General features: G+C 40.5%; 1 protein-coding gene across 6 annotated transcripts in view; it reads left to right on the top strand.

Annotated features, from left to right (window-relative positions):
- Nucleotides 1–20,679, top strand: part of SBF2 (SET binding factor 2) — a 402,592-nt gene that overhangs the window by 112,611 nt on the left and 269,302 nt on the right. The window contains exon 3 of one of the 6 annotated variants that reach the window (XM_078383930.1): nucleotides 5,341–5,366. The exons of the other annotated variants lie outside the window; for them this stretch is intronic. The gene's annotated coding sequence lies outside the window, so the exon portion shown is untranslated. The remainder of the gene's footprint in view (nucleotides 1–5,340; nucleotides 5,367–20,679) is intronic. 6 annotated transcript variants of the gene reach the window in all.

Here is a 20,679-nt window from a genome sequence, read left to right as displayed (position 1 = left end):
AAAATCATACAATCTGCTAGTAAGGATCACACTGCTCTCTTTATTTCAACTTAAATATTACAGCAGCTGTATGGAAAATGATAAATATACTAGGATTTTCTGATTCCGTATGGGAAAGCAGAATGTTACAACAGAAAGTGTTGAAAATAGTTCTGCGATGAAGGGCCATATGGGAGAATACCAGCCTTTTTAGATTTACATATTATCAGAAAAACTGAATGCTGCTACTTTTGCAAACAAGATGATAACATTGTGACCACCATGAAGAACAAGGATAGAAATACCAAACTGAACAACCTGCAGTTGGCCTTATTTTTGATATAATAGTACATCGTCGTTTCGTCGTTTCCTCGTGTCCGACTCTTCGTGACCCCATGGACCAGAGCACGCCAGACCCTCCTATCTTCTACTGCCTCCCGGAGTTGTGTCAAATTCATGTTGGTTGCTTCGCAGACACTGTCCAGCCATCTCATCCTCGGTCGTCCCCTTCTCCTCTTTCCATCACACTTTCCCAACATCAGGGTCTTTTCCAGGGAGTCTTTTCTTCTCATTAGATGGCCATAGTACTGGAGCCTCAGCGTCAGGATCTGTCCTTCCAGTGAGCACTCAGGGTTGATTTCCTTTAGAATTGATAGGTTTGTTCTCCTTGCAGTCCAGGGGATTCTCAAGAGTCTCCTCCAGCACCGCAATTCAAAGGCATCAATTCTTCAGCGGTCTGCTTTCTTTATGGTCCAGCTCTTACTTCCATACATCACGACAGGAAAAACCATAGCTTTGACTATTCGGACTTTTGTCGGCAAGGTGATGTCTCTGCTTTTTAAGATGCTGTCAAGATTTGTCATCGCTTTCCTCCCAAGAAGCAGGCGTCTTTTAATTTCGTGGCTGCTGTCTCCATCTGCAGTGATCATGGAGCCCAAGAAAATAAAATCTGTCACTGCCTCCATATCTTCCCCTTCAATTTCCCAGGAGGTGATGGGACCAGTGGCCATGATCTTAGTTTTTTTGATGTTGAGTTTCAGACCGTTTTTTGCACTCTCCTCTTTCACCCTAATTACAAGGTTCTTTAATTCCTCCTCACTTTCTGCGATCAGAGTGGTGTCATCTGCATATCGGAGGTTGTTGATATTTTTTCCGGAAATCTTAATTCTGGTTTGGGATTCCTCCAGTCCAGCCTTCCGCATGATGTATTCTGTATATAAGTTGAATAAGCTGGGGGACAATATACAGCTTTGTCGTACTCCTTTCCCAATTTTGAACCAATCAGTTGTTCCTCATCCAGTTCTAACTGTTGCTTCCTGTCCCACATATAGGTTTCTCAGGAGATGGAGAAGGTGGTCAGGCACCCCCATTTCTTTAAGAACTTGCCATAGTTTGTTGTGGTCCACACAGTCAAAGGCTTTTGCATAGTCAATGAGGCAGAAGTAGATATTTTTCTGGAACTCTCTGGCTTTCTCCATAATCCAGCGCAAGTTAGCAATTTGGTCTCGAGTGCCTCTGCTCTTCGGAATCCAGCTTGTACTTCTGGGAGTTCTCGGTCCATATACTGCTGAAGCCTACCTTGTAGGATTTTGAGCATAACCTTGCTAGCGTGTGAAATGAGTGCAATTGTGCGGTAGTTGGAGGATTATTTGGCACTGCCCATCTTTGGGATTGGGATGTAGACTGATCTTTTCCAATCTTCTGGCCACTGTTGGGTTTTCCAAACTTGTTGGCATATTGAATGTAGCATCTTAACAGCATCATCTTTCAAGATTTTAAATAGTTCAACTGGAATGCCATCACCTCCACTGGCCTTGTTGTTAGCCAGGCTTTCTAAGGCCCACTTGACTTCACTCTCCAGGATGTCTGGCTCAAGGTCAGCAACTACATTGTCTGGGTTGTCCGGGATATCCACATCTTTCTGATATAATTCCTCTGTGTATTCTTGCCACCTCTTCTTGATGTCTTCTGCTTCTGTTAGGTCCCTCCCATTTTTGTCCTTTATCATGTCCATCTTTGCATGAAATGTTCCTCTAATATCTCCAATTTTCCTGAACAGATCTCTGGTTTTTCCTTTTCTGTTATTTTCCTCTATTTCTTTGCATTGTTCATTTAAGAAGGCCCTCTTGTCTCTCCTTGCTATTCTTTGGAAGTCTGCATTCAACTTTCTGTAACTTTCCCTATCTCCCTTGCACTTTGCTTCCCTTCTCCTCTCTGCTATTTCTAAGGCCTCGTTGGACAGCCATTTTGCTTTTTTGCATTTCCTTTTCTTTTGGATGGTTTTTGTTGCTGCCTCCTGCACAGTGTTACGAGGCTCTATCCAAAGTTCGTCAGGCACTCTGTCCACCAAATCTAGTTCCTTAAATCTATTCTTTACTTCCACTGTGTACTCATAGGGGATTTGGTTTAGATTATGCCTGAGTGGCCCAGTGGTTTTTCCTACTCTCTTCAGTCTAAGCTTGAATTTTGCTATGAGAAGCTGATGATCAGAGCCGCAGTCAGCTCCAGGTCTTGTTTTTGCTGACTGTATAGAGCTTCTCCATCTTTGGCTGCAGAGAATATAGTCAATCTGATTTCGATATTGCCCATCTGGTGATTTCCATGTATAGAGTCACCTCTTGTGTTGTTGGAAAAGAGTGTTTGTGATGACCAGCTTATTCTCTTGACAAAACTCTATTAGCCTTTGTCCTGCTTCGTTCTGCACTCCAAGGCCAAACTTCCCTGTTGTTCCTTTTATCTCTTGGCTCCCTACTTTAGCATTCCAGTCCCCTAGAATGTGAAGAACATCTTTCTTTGGTGCCAGTTCTAGAAGGTGTTGTAAATCTTCATAAAACTGTTCAATTTCAGTCTCCTCAGCAGTGGTGGTTGGTGCATAAACTTGGATTATTGTGATGTTGAAAGGTCTGCCTTGGATTCGTATTGACATCATTCTATCATTTTTGAGATTGTATCCCATTACAGCTTTTCCCACTCTTTTGTTGAGTATGAGGGCCACTCCATTCCTTCTACGGGATTCTTGCCCACAATAGTAGATATGATAATCATCTGAGCTGAATTCACCCATTCCTGTCCATTTTAGTTCACTGATGCCCAGGATGTTGATGTTTATTCTTGCCATCTCCTGTTTGACCACCTCCAGCTTCCCAAGATTCATAGATCTTACGTTCCAGGTGCCTATGCAGTATTTTTCTTTGCAGCATTGGATTTTCCTTTCACTTCCAGGCACGTCTACAGCTGAGCCTCCTTTCGGCTTTGGCCCACCACTTCATTAGCTTTGGAGCTACTTGTACTTGTCCTCCACTCTTCCTCAGTAGCATGTTGGACGCCTTCCGACCTGAGGGTCCCATCTTCCAGCATCATATCTTTTAGCCTTTTGTTTCTGATTATGGGGCATTCTTGGCAAAGATACTGGAGTGGCATTGCCAGTTCCTACTCCAGGTGGATTGCGTTTAGTCGGAACTCTCCACTATGTCCTGTCCGTCTTGGGTGTCCCTGCACGGCATAGCCCATAGCTTTTCTGAGTTACTCAAGCCCCTTCGCCACGACAAGGCAGCAATCCATGAAGGGGATTGTTTCTGCCCGTTGGCTGATTGGGGAGTTTCTGTAATAGTACATACTTAGAACATATTTTCTGTGTCTTGCAGCAATCATATTGTCAAGAAAATGTTTTCAGATATGTTCCAAGAATTTAATTGAGTAAATACTTGGTTAAGCTGAAGTCATATTATGAGAACAGCATACAGTAAAAACAATCCATTTAGAAATTTCATTATGTGTACAGAAAAGGGCTTCCCACTAAATTAGTCTTGTATAGTTGTCAACAAGTCAGAACCTTCCAAGGAGGATTCAAATCTATTTGGCCTATTTATTGATATCAAGCAGAAGCTTGATGGTGGGGATTTTAAAGTGTACTTTGGATTGTGAATAACATTTTGGTGAATGATTTCTTATATATTTGATTGAAACATATATACATTTATTTATATAGTACTTCTCTACCCTATTTTATCATTAAAATGTGCCCAAGGTGACTGGCAACAGTAAAGTCTTTTAAAAAAAGAAAAAGAAAAAAAGAAATATAAAAAAAAATTAAAATTGAGTAAGTATTTGCCTTAATAAAAGTATTTTTAAATATCCAGAAAAAAGTCCATCAGTAAAAAAGTAGAATTCTCACCATCCAATTTTATATTATTTCCATCGTGGACTCTGATGGTTATCTTAGCTTCTCTCATTGTGGCCATTATAGCTTCAGCAAAATAACTTCATCATGTTTTCACCAGCAGTGCTCCAGAGCTTCATTCTATTTTCCCTCATGGAGGATGAAGTCTTTGTATTTAGGAATATGGAAACAAATGTCTTCTGTGCAAATAAATAAATAAATAAAATAATTCTTATTCTTTTCACGAAGATGCAAACTGGCTCTTCTTCCAGGTTTTGAATTCTCATCTTTTGTCATTGTGAGAAGACACTACCCTTTTGAGAATTATTTTTTTACATTTCCAAATCTGTTTTCCAATCATTCATCCATTTCTTGTGCTACCGTATTTGCCGGCGTACCAGATGGCTTTTTGGCCCTGAAAAACATGCCTCTAAGTGGGGCGAGTGTCTTATACGCCAGGTGCACTTCCAGCAAACCCTCCCTCTCTCCCAGCGAAGTCACTTACCTGGTAGTAAGACCGAGTAGATGTAGCCCGCTCCTCCTTGGTAGCCTGGGAACAGCCTGACTCTAGCACTGAACAGCTGACGGGAACCAGCAGAGAGGCGGCAGCCATTTTGAGATGACCACATGGCTGCTGCCTCTCAAAATGGCTGCCGCCTCTCCAGAATGGCTGCCGCCTCTCTGCTGCTTCCCGACAGTCAGCTGTTTGGCGCCGATGCTGTCCTTCTTCCAGTAAACCCTCGCTCTCTCCCAATGAAAGGAACCAAAAGTGGCAAAACGAACTCTCCCCATGATGCAGCCAAAGCAGAATCACGCATGCGGAAGAGAGGGTAGTCTTATACCGCAAGTATATAACAAACTCTACATTTTGAATGGAAATGTTGGGGGGGGGGTCGTCTTATACACCCAATCGCCTTATATGCCGGCAAATACGGTACTTCTCTTCTGAGCTTTGCAATCTAGTTTATATATTGTTATTAACCATTAATTGTTTTGGCACCTCTGAATAGTGCTGATACTCTTTGCATTATTGGAATGACTTGTGCTTACTTGGTTCATTCTCCGTATATTAAAAATATAATCCTTGATTATATTGGAAGTGGCCCATAAGGCCGCCAAGTCCAACCCGCTATTCGATATATGAATCCAAATTAAAGTATATCTGACTGATGATTGTCTAATTTTCTCTTTACTGCCTCCAGTTCTGGAGTGCTCACCATCTCCTGAGGTAACTGATTCATTTGTCATAATGATTTAACACTTACAAAGTTTTCCCTAATATTTCCCTGATAATCTGGCTTCCTGTAACTTGAATCCATTATGATGTATCCTACACTTTGGAATGATCAAGAACAGATTTTGCCCCTCCTCTGTATGGCTACCTTTCAAGTATGTGAAGAGTGCTTTCAAGAAGATAGGAGGGCCTGGCGTGCTCTGGTCCATGGGGTCACAAAGAGTCAGACATGACTTAACGACTAAACAACAACAAAAATCGTATCTCCCCTCAGTCTTCTTTTCTCAAGGTTAAACATGCTTAGTTCTTTTAGTCTTTCTTCATAGGGCTTGGTTTTCAGTCCCTGATCATCCTTGTTGCCCTCCTCTGGATCTGTTCCACTTTATTGGCATCCTTCTTTAAGTGTGATATTCAGAATTGGACACAGTACTCAAGATGAGGTTTAACCAGTGCCAAATAGAGGGGAACTAGTACTTCACTGGATACAAAGACTATACTTTTGTAAATGCAGCCTAAAATAGCTTTGACCTTTTTTGCAACCACGTCATACCGTTGGCTCATATTCAGCTTGTGATCTACATTTGAAAATCTTGAAATTTGTTTTTCAGAGGTTTCATTCATGTCACCCCCTTAATTCGATGGTCAGTAGTAGATTCACAACTACCACATTTCTTTTGTTTTTTGCCCCAGTTACATTCATTCAGATGCTCTTGATGGGACAACCAAGCTTGTTTTCCTGTATTTCTGTGCAGGAATACGTATTTTTGACATATTCTGCAACACCACCTCCTTTTCTGTTCTTTTTCTTCTTTTTGAAAATTTATATTCTTGGAGAAGACTGGCTTGATGCCGCGACGAGACAGCAGGAGGAGGACAGGAGCTCTGTCCCCTGGGCTGAAGTCTGACCTGTTTGGGACACCCCAGGGTGTCGAAACCACGCCAAAGAGGTGGTAAATTGGGGGGGAAGCCTGTTGATCACAGGGGGGGGACAGTGGTCATCCCCGTTTGATCCAGAAACTCCCCAATCAGCCAACGGGCAGAAACAAGCAGCTGGGAAGCTTTCTTGCCAGACGTCGGCAGCCGGCAAAAAGAGAAGCAACAATCAGCTATTCAACATCAGTGTTATTATCGGATGAGATATATTTTTACAACTAATTGCTTATGATTATCCCTGGAGAAGACAACTCCTGTATACAGAAATAAGAATCTCCTATCATCTCATCATTTATAGAGTGGCGAAAAATCTGGAGAGAGGGATAGTTGATGCAAAGAAGATAATGTTAAGATTATTGGAACATTAACTACTCATTTAAATACATTTAAAATATATTTTAAGAAGTTGGGTATTAATTTGGCATTATAAATCTTAAGAAACTTTTCTCATAAGCTATTATCAGTTAAGCAGCATGTCTGGAGTAATCTTCCTATGTTATGGCTACATGAAGTCTTTTGGCAGAATGCCCAGAATAGTGACCTTGAATACTCTACTGCTGTTTAAAGCTTGGAAACCTGTTTTTTTATTTCCTTTTGATTTTTTTCATGACTGGCGGGAACATAGACAAATTAACCCTAAAGTGGATTTTTCTTAACTGTACCTTGGGAATCAGTATATTGGTCCAACGTGAACTTTTTGGAACCACTTCCATGGACTTGTAATTTCGGTTTTAGCTGATGCAGAGTTACAAGAACTAGACTACCAGGACATGGGTACAAACACTGAATTGGACTGTGAAATCTGGGGGTTTTGAACCTTGGTTCAGGCCTATTTGGCCAAAGTAGATCCTCTGAAACTGCCCCTGGAGCTGGAAGTGTTTGTGTTTGACTAGCTGGCGTAAACCTGTGGGAATTAGGCCATCAGGCCACGGATACAACCATTGAATTGTGCCTTGGTATTTTGGGGGTTTAAATTTTGGTTCAGGTCTATTTGGCTAAAGTGGACTCTTTGAATTGACTCTGGAGACTTGGAATATCTGTTTGCCTAGCATCAATTTGCCAGGGATCAATCAGATCATGGATACAATCATCGAACTGGACTGTGATACTTGGGGTTTTCGAATCTTGGCTTAAGCTCTTCGGCAGCTGGAACGTAATGGCACAACAAGGACAATTTTGGGATGAAACAAAATCTACTCTTCAAACAATCCTAGAAATAGTGACATCCCACTACCAAGAGGCAAAATTATTCAAGGAACAGTTGAAGAAGAATTATAGTCAACAAGAGACAGGGAATAACAAAAAAGGAAATGAGTGTGTGCCGGATGATGTATGCCAATCAAAAGAGGAGCTGGAGGAAATTAATGGGGAAAACCTAAGAGAAACAGCTTTAATCTTGTATCCAAGGAGAGTATTAAGGGAAGACAAGGGGAGAAAATCAGTAGAATTAATTTCAAAAAGCCCAGAAGATTTATTGAAGATAGACCAAGTGCATAAAGATCTAATGGAGATAAATCAGATGCACTAAATGGTTTCAGAGGGCACAAAAGATGGCAAAATGCTTAGAGAGACAGAAACAAAAAGTGAAAAAAGAGAAATAAGAGAGGGAATTACTTAGAAAGATGAAATAGGGAAAAATAGGAAGGGGGGCCTTAATGTTGAAAAGCATGTATATATCTAACTTTGGGAGTTGTAAAGGAGCATATCCTTTATATTAAAAAGGAGAATTAAATTGAAATAAGGGAGCACTAACCAGGGTAAAGACGTAATTATGGTGGGTTTTCTTTTTAGGTAAATTAAACTAGATATAAGGTTGGGGCATGGATCTGGATTTACTTTTATTAAATATATTATTAGATCTTGACAATACTGTACATTATGAAAGTAATATTATGATAGTAGCCAATATTATAAAGGGACGTGGTGGCGCTGTGGGCTAAACCGCAGAAGCCTGTGCTGCAGGGTCAGAAGACCAAGCAGCCGTAAGATCGAATCCACGTGACGGAGTGAGCACCCATCACTTGTCCCAGCTCCCGCCAACCTAGTGGTTCGAAAGCATGTAAATGCGAGTAGATAAATAAGGACCACCTCGGTGGAAAGGTAACAGTGTTCCGTGTCTAAGTCGCACTGGCCATGTGACCATGGAAGATTGTCTTCGGACAAAACGCTGGCTCTATGGCTTGGAAACAGGGATGAGCACCGCCCTCTAGAATCGAACACAACTGGACAAAAATTGTCAAGGGGAACATTTACATTTACATTTTTATCCAATATTATATACTAAAATATGTACATGAATGGTTTGAATGTTGGAAAGATGTCAACTGGGAAGACACTGAGATGCAAAAAACAATTAATTCTAAGCAAATCATGTAACACAATGTTTGATAAGCACAAATCGAATGTAAATATAGTGATAAACTAATAAAATGTACCTAAAAAAAGAAAATTTATATTCTTCAGTTGCTATGTTGCTATGTTCCAATCATGGGAGTTATCCCACAAAGTTTAAGTTATCCCTATCCTTACCCTTCTCAACTAAGATTTCCAGTTCTTATTTATTTCCTATACACCTGGCATTTGTATATAGATGCAGGAGATTGTGTGATTTGTGGTCTGCTTTCCTTCATACATTTCCATGAGGATTATAGGTGAGTGTGTGCATATCTCCATTAGAGATACTTGGTCTGTTCCTCTTATTGTGCATAAGTCTTCACCTGTTTTTATCTCTGAGCTTGCATCTAACTCCCTCTTCCAATTCATTGAAAAGCCGTCCTGGTGAAACTCTTCATGCTGTTGCCAAACATATTCCCAGTCCTTGTGAGGTGCAACCTATCATTTACCAGCAGTCCATTTTCCAGGAAGTATAGCCCATGGTCCTAAAATCCAAATTCCTCATGTCAGCGTCACCTTTGCAGTCAATCATTCACCTGGATTATTTCCCTTTCCCTTTCTATTCCTCTTCAAAGTATTGATAGGATAGACAAGAAGACTATCTGAGCACCAAAGCTCTTGAGTTTCCTTGCCAGAGCTTCAAAGTTTGATGTGATTTTTTGTAGTTCTTTTGGGCTGTGTCATTTTTTTCCACATGGATGAGAAAAGGGGATATGCACCCATAGGTTTTATGAGCAATGGCAATCCTACTGTCATATCCCTAATCCATCCTCCAGGGAGACAACATGGGTTCATGGATTTTCCTGGCATCTTTCAAGTTCTGTCCTGTTCAGATGCCTGACGATATTCACCATGAAAAAGAAAGATTCAGTTGTAGGCATGCAATCTCAAATTTTACAAATAATTTATTTTCAGCACCTTGTCATGAGTGCAGCTGAAGATCTGGAACCTGAAGGGTTAACTGTGGCTGAGGAGAATGCTGAGCAATTAGAAATACAAACACCTGGATTGCCTTCAGATTCTCCTCCCCCAGTAGACAGGCTGAGGGCCAGGCTTCAGGGAAGACTTTTGACCCAAAGGTCAGAGGATCACTTGAAGGCTGCCCGCAGAAACATCCGCTCAACTAGCCCTGAGTACTGACAGGATGAAAAGGCTTCCAGCAGTTCAAGGGGCTGCTTTACTATATAAACAGCTCTCAGACGGCGGAAAATCTGTGGAAGCAACAAGTCAAACCTCTGGCTTGTATCCATGCCCCTGACAACCTTGCACCCTGTTCTCTGGACTCTTCGCTCTGGACTCTGACCCTGGACTACGTTGTGCATTTTGGCTTTGACCTCTGACCCTGGACTATGTTGTGTGAGTTGGCTTTGGTAGTATTCAATACCAAATCAGCTTTGCATTCCCTGAATTGCTGACTTTGGACTGGCTTATTGGACTCTGCTGTTGTAACCCCTGGGAATGTGATACCCCTTACCCCAGGACGTAAGGATTCTTATTGTTTATATTTCCTCAGGCAGTTTCATATCAGCATATCTCTCTGTTTGTTGCCTTTTTCTCTTGGACTATGGTGATTTGAATATGTCTTAAGCCCTTGAAGCTGTAAAGCAGTGGAGGAAGTGCACAAGCCTGAGGCCCACTGTCTTGAAGATGAAGTGTTGCTTCTACAAACTTTGTTTTTTTTCTAGTTTTCATTGAACCTATGCATTATTGACCTCCTGGAGACCCTATCATTATCAGTTCTGCACAATTTTTGCAAATTAAAGGGCATGGTTTCCATTATAGTCTGGATCCATCTCATATTAGACTCTCTTCTTTACTGCTACCTTCATTTTTTCCTAGCATTACTGTATTGTGTTTTCAGATGAACCTTGACTGCTCAGTAGGATGACAGCATGCATTAGTCATGTTAGCTTCTGATGAGAGTTCAGGTTCAATTTGATTTAGAACCCAATTATTTGTCTTTCTGGCATTCTATAGAATCTGCAAAGCCCTTCTCCATGATCATATTTTGAATTAATCATTTTTCCCTGTCTTTTGTTCGTTTTTTACAGACCCTTGCACACTGTAAAAACAGAATGATACAGATAAAATATATACTGATGCATGATTGAGTAAAAAATAATTACAAAATTAAATCTATTTTATTCAACATGATATACAATTCTAAATTATCTTTTCCATAGTAGACTTTAATGTTTGTTAGGTTTGAGAAAGTGATCTAAGCCCTGCCCTTTGAGATCATTTATTTTATTTTATTTTAGACATTAGATAATCCTCCTTAAAATTCTGGCTCATCTGTGAATCTTTCTGCATCTAATTCCTCTTTGCTAAATGTATATATTAACTTCTATTAACAGCCTGTTATGAGTAGTATTCTCTCTCTCTCTCTCTCCCAAAATGAAGTTGAAAAGGTACTGCTTTTAAAGCAACATTATATAGCAGAAATATGGTTAAAGACTGTTATCATGTTGTTTCAGGACTGTGAAATAAAATATTTTTCTGTACTCTGGTCAGAATAATATTTAATCAGCATTGTTGCTACAGTAAGAAAGCCTTGTAAAAGTATACACCTCTAGATTAAATATATCTCAATCATAATTGGTATTAATTTAAACGCAAGGTTTTTTTTCACCTTACAAATCTTGATTTTTGGATGAAAGCAAAATATTTCTGAACAAAATGTTCTTCTTTATGTTTGGAGCTGTTAATCCAAATCATGCAAGATTCATACTTCCAGTGTCAACTCAATCATTTAAAGTTCATGCAGGGAACAGCATTTATAAGATGTTTTGTTATCACTATGCAGAAAAAAAGTGAAAAACTTAGCTGAAAATTCTGAAACTTAAGGAAGGAGACGGGGAGAGAAAAAGACTGAACTTCTCCCTAAGTTTCAGACTATTTTCATCTGTTAGAACTTATCAGACATGACCAAAGAAAAGATGATAATCATTCTCCCTGTTGCTGGACCACATTTCATCTAAGTCCTGATCAATACTTTCCATGTCCTTCCTCTTGGATTTCAGCTGATGGAAATGTATATAATTTGATAGAAGCAGTTTTAGAATTGGTTTACATTTTTGTGACTGTATATGGTTTGTGGTAGCACTTATCCATGTACAGTGGGGTCTCGACTTACGAACGGCTCGACATACGAACGTTTCGACTTACGAACCGCTCTCATAGGAATATATGGACTCGACTTACGAACTTAGATTCGAGTTATGAACTCTTCCCCCCCCCTTTTTTAAAAGCTAAGTCATCTTAGGTTAAAAGGAAAAAAGAAAAAAATTATCCCCCTCTAGTGGCAGAAGGCGGAATAGCAGCTTCCCATTAGTTTCTATGGATGAAAAGAGCAGATACGGATTAAATGGTTTTCAATGCATTCCTATGGGAAATGCAGATTCGACTTAAGAACTTTTCGACTTGAGAACTGCCTTCCAATACGGATTAAGTTCGTAAGTCGAGACCCCACTGTATCTCCATGTATTTTGGTTTAAAAGTCCCTCACTTCCCCAAATCAGAAATGTTATTGTTCTGTCTCATCATTTCTGGAAATAGTGTTTTGTGTTTTTTTTTTTTAAATAAAGTTAACTATACTTGAAATTCCTTATAATCCTCTCTAATGAATTCCATAATTGCACTTGCTTTAAATGACTTAACATAGGCAGTCATTTAAAAACAGCTGTTGCCTCTGTTATAAATCTGATTTCACAGCATTGTGCTTTCATGTGTCTTAAGCATACTGCTTTATCTGAAGAGTGCAACTCATCAGTGAGAAAAATATGAATTGATCTGCTGTGAATTTGCACTTGAAAAGTTTGTTTCCCTGTGTGAATTCAGTTTAGTTGACCAGACCAGAGTCAGAAAAGAAAAAGATTGTAATAAAAATGAATGGGATGGCCAAAATGAATGTAATGTCAATGACTGAATAATCAAATGTATGAAGCTTTTAATAATGAACATGAATGTAATAATGAAATTAGTAAGAATTCCTGTCACTTTCAAATTTAAAGTGTCTTCCACATTATGGCTTTGGAGCTGTGGGATACAGTATAAGGTGAGCTCCTGAGGGACCTTTACATAAGCTGCTGCTTGTTCCTGCCTGAATACTTATAACTCTTAGCAGTTGCTGTATCTTCTGGCAGAGCTCCTTGGAAAGTATACTCCATGATGTTGCTGGCAGCAAAGAAATTGTTATTGTTTGCCAACACTGCATCTGCTCAGAGTTGTCCAGCAGAGCTGTTTCAAGTGATCAAGGGTTTGTTATTCTTTGCCCCATAAGAGGAAAATATAGAACACTTTGCAGTCCATTATGAACAATGTGCATGGCACTTGGCAAATAAAATGATTGGAAGCCATTCGGGATTGGATGTTGTAATTGATGTAGTCCCAGTGGATACACCTTTGGTCTCTGCTTTGCTAGTAGTAATGAATGTCCTCCATTTTGTGTATTGTTCACTTTAGTTATAGAACTATTAGTAAATGTTATTAGAGAAGATACTAAAATATAGTAAAAATATAATTAAAAGAAATAGAAAATTTCTTCTTTAAAATATTCTCTCAATTTGGAATAGATATGAAAAAGTATTTTTCCCACCAGTTTCGCCATGACATACTGTATCATAAAAATTCCCAGAAATGTAAAATTATTGGTTGAGCATTTATTAATAGACAAATTGTTAGAATAAAGGATTGGTTAGAAAAAAATTAAAAATAAAGAACAACTGGTAAATGTAGGGAATTTACAAAATATTACAGAAGGAAAGTGAAAGTGAAAACAATGTAGTAAAAGGAATAGTAAAATATAAAATATATTATTGGACGCAGAAGATCAGGAGAACTAATATAAATTGTTATGGGAATTCAGTATGTGAGAAGAAATAAATACTAATGGTTGGAAACACAGATGGAATATTAGAATATTGAAATTTATGTCAGTAAGGATAAGAGAAAAAAAAATCAGTTTGAGATGGTACTTAACTCCAGTAAAATTAAATCAAATAATTGCAGTTATTCTAAGATGTACTAGAAAGTGCACCAGAAAGTAGGTACTTATTTTCAAATTTGGTGGGAATGTGAGAATATGTTGAAATTCTGCAATTGATTTTTTAAGGGAATATATGAAATAAACAAGCTCAAGTTAGCTGTATGTCTTAAATAGTGCATTTATCAATATTTGAAAAGAAGGAAGGTAATTGGGCAACTAAATAATTTCTAATTTGTTAACAGTGAGGAGGTTGATTACTGCTAGAGGTTGCAAAATACAGCAGCTTATAATTTCCAGTTAAGTGATTGGTATAGGGGATATAGGTATCAATGATAATCTTACTGTGGCATTCTCCCTTTGTTGCACCTACGTGTTGTGCCCTCACAAAGGCTCTAGTTGTGTTTTCCTTTCACTGCCATCAGTGGATTACCTCAATCCACAATATAAATGAAGTTTGTCAAAACACTGGTCTTGTGAATGCAAACAGAACTTATTTATTGAAGTGAAGCCAATTTAATAATTACAGGTTCTTCAGATGAACATTGTATACAAGCAAATCATTAACAGGTCTCTCAATAAATGCTTTTCTCTTGCCATATAATTACCACCTTCTCTATCTATTTATCTTAACCAGCTTTATTAGTATCTGTTCCTTCTCTCTCTGACTAACCAGTCTGTTATTTCTCTATCTCTCTATCTGTATCTCTCTTTGATTATCTGACTCCCCCTCCTCCTGCCAAACCTTCATATAGCAGCTGACTCCGCCCCTCCAGTCCTCTCATAGGCTCATGCAAATTAGATCATGACTATGAGTGACATGAGTGATGTGAGGCTATCATCACACTTTTAAAATAAAGTTAAGAGAGAGCTAACAGAGATGAATTTATAGATATATGGGGAGAATTTATTGATGAAGGAGTGAAATCCATTGCAAGAGTCAATGCAGTTTGTTACTGCCCAGAAGTCCCGGGGATCATTGTGCATTTAATATTTGTTAATTAGATGTTTTTCTCCCCTTGTTTTTTTGTTTCTTGTATAAGTATTTTTTAAAAAATTAAGGATTAAATATGGGAAAGAGCAGCTGTTAATAATTAATGGCTTGCACATTTATTCCCTAAGTATATTGTTCCTAAACAATCTCTTTTGAATATGTTTTGTAACCCTAGCAGAACGTCTTGGACATGAATTGGGATTGATCATGAAATACCTGAGACATTAGTAGTTCTTGGGATGTGTCTTGGAAATATCGTAGAAATATTTTGCCTTTCTTTTAGATATATCACCTAATTAGGAAACAAATATGTGCTGTGAGTGTATGTTTCAAAACTTTCTTACAGAGATGATAGGTGACACATCAAATAGTGAATTATGTAATGTGATTATTAATTGTTGAACCATATTTTTGTCAGATACGCCTAGTTATGTCTCATGGCTTAAAATATGCTGTACTTTTTTTTAATCTGCTGCAATTGATTCTTTAAAAGGAAAGCTCAGGTGAGAAAATAACATGCCGGACCAGTCATTCATAAATTTAATGACTGTGCAATTTTATAATATAAATTATGAAATATTTTTCATTTTAAACAAACCCTAAGATCTCTAGCTCTGCTGCATCATGTCTGATGCAGTAGCAGAGATTTCTCCAGAATCTACACTTATTGATAAAAATTTAAAATAGGGTCCAGGATTATTTGTTCAGCCCAGCTTACACAAGCTTGCTAGATATGGCTAAATCAAATCAAAGTAATATTGCTGTTAGAAGATCAATAAATTATACATGCATACTGTTTTTTTTTCTACCAGAGGATCTTTCAGCATTTCTAAAAAGGCTCAGACTTTTACGTAGCATATTATCAATGGAGTAAAATTGCAAAAATAAAATACAAGCCAAATAAGAACAGAAGCAGGAAAAGAACAAGCTCCCCACTCACTGCTTTTCAGTCAAAGGTAGCATCAACAGTATACTTATCTCTCTGGCTCTCTTGCAGCTGAAGTGGGGTTTTAGGATTTATGTTTTTAATCACAAAGTTAGCTGCTTGACCACCTCATAACTCTTAGTTCTTGCTGAAGAGAGAAGAAATATAAGAAATAATAATAATAATAATAATAATAATAATAATAATAATAATAATAATAATAATAATAATAATAATAATAATAATATTAATAATAATAATAATAATAATAATAATAATAATAATAATGAGGAGGAGGAGGAGGAGGAGGAGGAGGAGGAGGAGGAGGAGGAGGAGGAGGAGGAGAGATTTATTGATTTATTTACTGCCCATCTAGCAGCCAGGGCCACTCTGGGCAGGAAATAATACATATACAAAAGAATAATATAATTGGGGCATAAATCAAATATCATAAAGTGCAGTAAAAAAGTACAATACAATAAATTACAGTTAAAAGCATTACAGTTAAAAGCATAATTACAGTTAAAAGCATAAAAGACAAGAAGCTTTTGGTCTTCGGTGATTTCAGCACCCATGTGGAGGCAGAGGTTTCCGGTCTGGCTCTTGAGTTCTTGGAAACCATGGCTTCCTTGGACATGTCCCAACATGTTCTTTCCTCAACAAAGTAGTAGAGAGGGTGGTGGCTGACCAGCTCCAAGCCCTTTTGGATGAAACCAACACCCTGGATCCATTTCAATCAGGCTTCAGGCCATGCCATAGTACAGAAACGGCATTGGTTGCCAGGTTTGATGACTTGTTGAGGAAGGCAGACAGGGGCAAAATGTCTCTATTGGTCCTCCTCAATATCTCAGCTGCCTTTGATACCGTCGACCACGGATTCCTCCTGGGGAGGTCCTCTTAGCTGGGAATTGGTGGCCTGGCGCTTGCCTGGCCCCAGTCCTTCTTGGAGGATTGTCTTCAGAGAGTACAGCTTGGGGAGAATGTATCGGCCTCGTGGAGTCTCAAATGTGGAGTTCCGTAGGGCTCGATTATCTCAGCAATGTTGTTTAATATCTATATGGGGCCACTGGGTCAGATCATCAAGGAGTGTGGGGCTTTGTGTCATCAGTATGCTGGTGACACCCAGCTCTACATCTCCTTTTCCCCAACAACAGTGGATGCCATTTTGTCCATTCGGCGCTGACGGAGGTTGTATTGCAATGGATGCAGGTGAATGGACTGAGGCTGAACCCTGACAAAACGGAGGTCCTGAGGGTGGGCAGCCCCGCCATCAGTGATTTAGGAAACTCCCTCACTTTGGGGGGGAGTGACTCTCACCACAAAGAGTGAGGTTGGTAGCTTGGGGGTTCACCTGGATCCAGCGCTTATCATGGAAACCCAGGTAGCATCAGTGCTCTGGACCGCCTACTTCCATCTTAGGCATATTGCCCAGCTGTGTCCCTATCTTGATGGTGGGATGCTCACCATTCTGGTTCAGGTGCTTGTAGTTCCAAGATTAGACTACTGCAGTGTGCTCTATGTGGGGCTACCTTTGAGACTGATGCGGAAACTCCAAATGGTGCAGAACGTGGCAGCCAGACTTCTCACTGGGGTGAGAAAACATCAACGTATCTCCCCCACTCTCGCTGCCCTGCATTGGCCGCCCATTCGTTTCCATATTGATTTCGAAGTATTAACGATGACATATAAAGCCCTAAATGGTCTAGGACCTCAGTATGTAGCGGAACGCCTTCCCCCACCTATATCTACCTGAATCACTCATTCAAACCAGGAGGTGCGGCTGAGGGGCCCAACCCCCAGAAATTTGTCTGGTTCCCTTGCTGGATGTTTTTAAGAGCAAACTTAAGACCTGGCTTTTTAGGCAGGCCTTCCCTCCTGTCATTACTTAATTTAATTTTGCCATCTTGAATCATATTATGTTGTTGTTTTATTTTATATTGTTATTGTTTTTATGAATGTGTTGTGAGCTGCCCAGAGTAGACTTTGGTCTAGGTGGGTGGGGTATAAATAAAATATAAACAAAGAAAGAAAGAAAGAAAGAAAGCATGGCAGTGTGAGGGATGATATTTTAGCAAGCACTGTTGTATCATAAAGCTGTTTGTTCAGGAAGGCCTGCTTAAATAGCTGGGTTTTTAACAGATTCATAGATGTGCACAGTGAAGGGGCCAGGTGGACTTCAGGCAAAAGCGAGTTTTATAGTGGTGGAGCTACTGCCGAGAATGCCCCAATTTCTCGTAGTTGTTTTCCGGGCCCCTCTCGGAGTCAGAATTCTCAGCTGCCCTGCCTGAGATGATCTTATAGGTCCCAAGGGTAGTGTCACGTAGAGGGCATTGCAGTAGTCTAATCGTGAGACTACCAGTGCATGAACCGGCGTGGTGAAAGACCTGGTGTCAATAGGCGTGCAGCTGGGTGACCCGTTTTAGGTGGAAATAAGTGGAATGGTCCACAGATGCTACCTGTGATGCCATTGATAGCACTAAGTCCAGAAGTACACCCAAGCTACACACCTCATTCTTCGTAGAAAGAGTTATCCCCCCAAAAAAGACAGGATGACACCCAGACCACAGACACAAGGGGCCCCCTCCTGCAGGATTTCTGTCATGTTCAGGTTCAGCCTCAGTCTGTTTTCCCTCATCTATCCCAGCACTGCATCCAGTCAGTGTTCAAGGGATGCGGCAGCGTCCACTGCAGAAGGGTGGAAGGAGAGATAGAGCTGAGTGTCATCTGCATATTGATGACACAGAGCTCCAAAACCCCTGATGACCTCCCCCAGCAGCCTCATACAGATATTAAATAGCATTGGGGAGATGATTGACCCCTGCATGATCCCACAATTAAGAATCCACAGAGCGGACAACATCTCCCCAAGCTGAACTCCCTGAGGATGGTTCTCCAGGAAGGATCAGAGCCAGGCCAAGGCCTGAACACCGATCCCTAGTCCGAGAGCCTCCCCAGGAGGATACTGTGCTCGACAGTATCAAAGGCCACTGAGAGATCAAGAAGGACCAACAAGGATGTTTTGTTCCCGTCAGCTGTGCTCAGGAGGTAATCTTGCAGGGTGACCAATACCATCTCTGTGCCATGACACAGCCTGAACCTGGACGGAATGGATCAAGGTCATCGGTCTCCTCCAGGAGTGCCTGAAGCTGGTCGGCCACCACTCTCTCCATCAGCTTGCCAATCAAGGGAATGTTGGTGACTGGACAGTAGTTCTTAATATCATCAGCCGCCAAGTTGGTTTTTTTCTGGATTGGAGTGCTTCCTTGAGGGTGAGGGGAACCCTGTCCTCAAGGAGAGACCAATTAATAATAGCCTCCACCCACTCAGTTGTTAACAGCCTGGCTGCTTTCAAGAGCCAGGCCGGGCAAGGATCTAGTGAGGAAGTGGTGCCCTGCAGTGATCAAGGGCCCTGTCAACCTCAGCTGACGTTATAGGCTGAAATTGTTAAAATTTCTGGGCAAGGCGATGCGCTGGATGTCTTGGCTCAGTCCACTGATAGAGGAGATACCTAGGTCCCAGGAGATGACCTCCACTTCTTGTTTATAGAAGACCACAAATTGGTTACAGAAGATGCTACTGGGAGGCCTGTCACTGTGACCAGTTCCAGATAAATCACATACAATGTGGAACAGTTCTGCTTGATGGTTCTGAGCTTCGCTTATTCGGCAAGCAAAGTAGGATTTTCTTACAGCCTTCATCTTGGCTAAGAAGATATTTGATGTGATTTTAGCGGCATATAGGTTATTTACTGTTGGGGCCCATGTCCAAATGCCTTCTAGCCTCCTCCTATTTTGCTTCAACCCGTTAGCTGTTGGCTATACCAGGCAGCTGACCGGGGTCAAGAATTGAGGGGGCTTTTAGGAGCAGTCATGCCAGCTGCCTTGGAGCCTGCCACATACCTTTCATCCACCAGAGCATTGACAGGAGTGCCAACAAGATCAGCCAGTATCCCCCACATTGCATCTTGGAAACCAATGGGATCCAATTGCCTGTGGGGGCAGAACATCTTAATGGGTCCCTGCTCCCCACGGGGAGGGGGGAGTGCCACTGAGAGGTTACATTTTATTAGTTGGTAGTCCGACCATGACAAGGGGACTGATATCAAATCGGTCATCATCGGTCCACTCTCTCCCTGGCATGTTGAGTATACCAGGTCTAATGTGTCGCCCACCATGTGGGTGGGACCGTTGACAAACTGGGAATGTCCAAGGAAGCCATGGTTTCCAAGAACTCAAGAGCTGGACCTGTGGCCCCAACCTCAGCATGGACATTGAAGTCATTGAGAACAATTAGTTTGGGGGACCTCAGTGCTGCTGCCGAGATGAAGTCCACCAGCTCCAGAAAGGAGAGCACTGGGTTGTGGGGAACACAATAAACCAGCAACATCCCAAATCCTTCCCTGGTCCCCACCAACATGTGAAGGGCCTCAAGGCCCGGGATGCTCAAGGCACAGAGCCTAACAACCTCTAATGTGTTTTTATAAATAATGGCAACTCCCCTTCCCTGACCCTCCAGTCTACCTTGGTGCTGGATGGAATATCTGGGTGGGCAAATTAACTGAGACCTGGTGCCCACCCAGGTCTCAGTAATACAGGCCAGATCTGCTGTTTCATCCAAGATCAAGTCTTGGATTACCTGGACCTTATTTAAAGCAGATCTGGCATTTAACAACATCAAGGATAGAGTGGAGGGTTGGTTGAGCAAGTTACCTCGATTCTGGTCACTGGCAACAGAGCTGGAACAACGGACAGCTTTCAACTATCACTAACCAAAGAGAAGCCAAGATAAAAACATACCTGCATTGCTCTTCTCAGCTGTGTAGATATTACTTGTTTTTAGAGGACTTCTGTACAATACATTCTCAGATACTGTTGGTAAAATTGTTGCTTTTGTGATTTAGTTTTCATTTGCAGATGGGCCTAAGTGATATGATCACTGATAAAATATTTATGAATTCTGTTCCCTATGGATTTCAGAGGACTTCACATTAGTATAATTAAAATAAAGCACATGACAGGTAGTAATAATGTGCTTTGATTAAGTATAGTAAGCTAATCTGTTGTTCCAGAACTACAAA

The sequence above is a fragment of the Pogona vitticeps genome, chromosome 1 (genome assembly GCF_051106095.1).
Source record: "Pogona vitticeps strain Pit_001003342236 chromosome 1, PviZW2.1, whole genome shotgun sequence".
NCBI lineage: Eukaryota > Metazoa > Chordata > Lepidosauria > Squamata > Agamidae > Pogona > Pogona vitticeps.
This window is presented reverse-complemented; position numbering and strand designations above follow the sequence as displayed.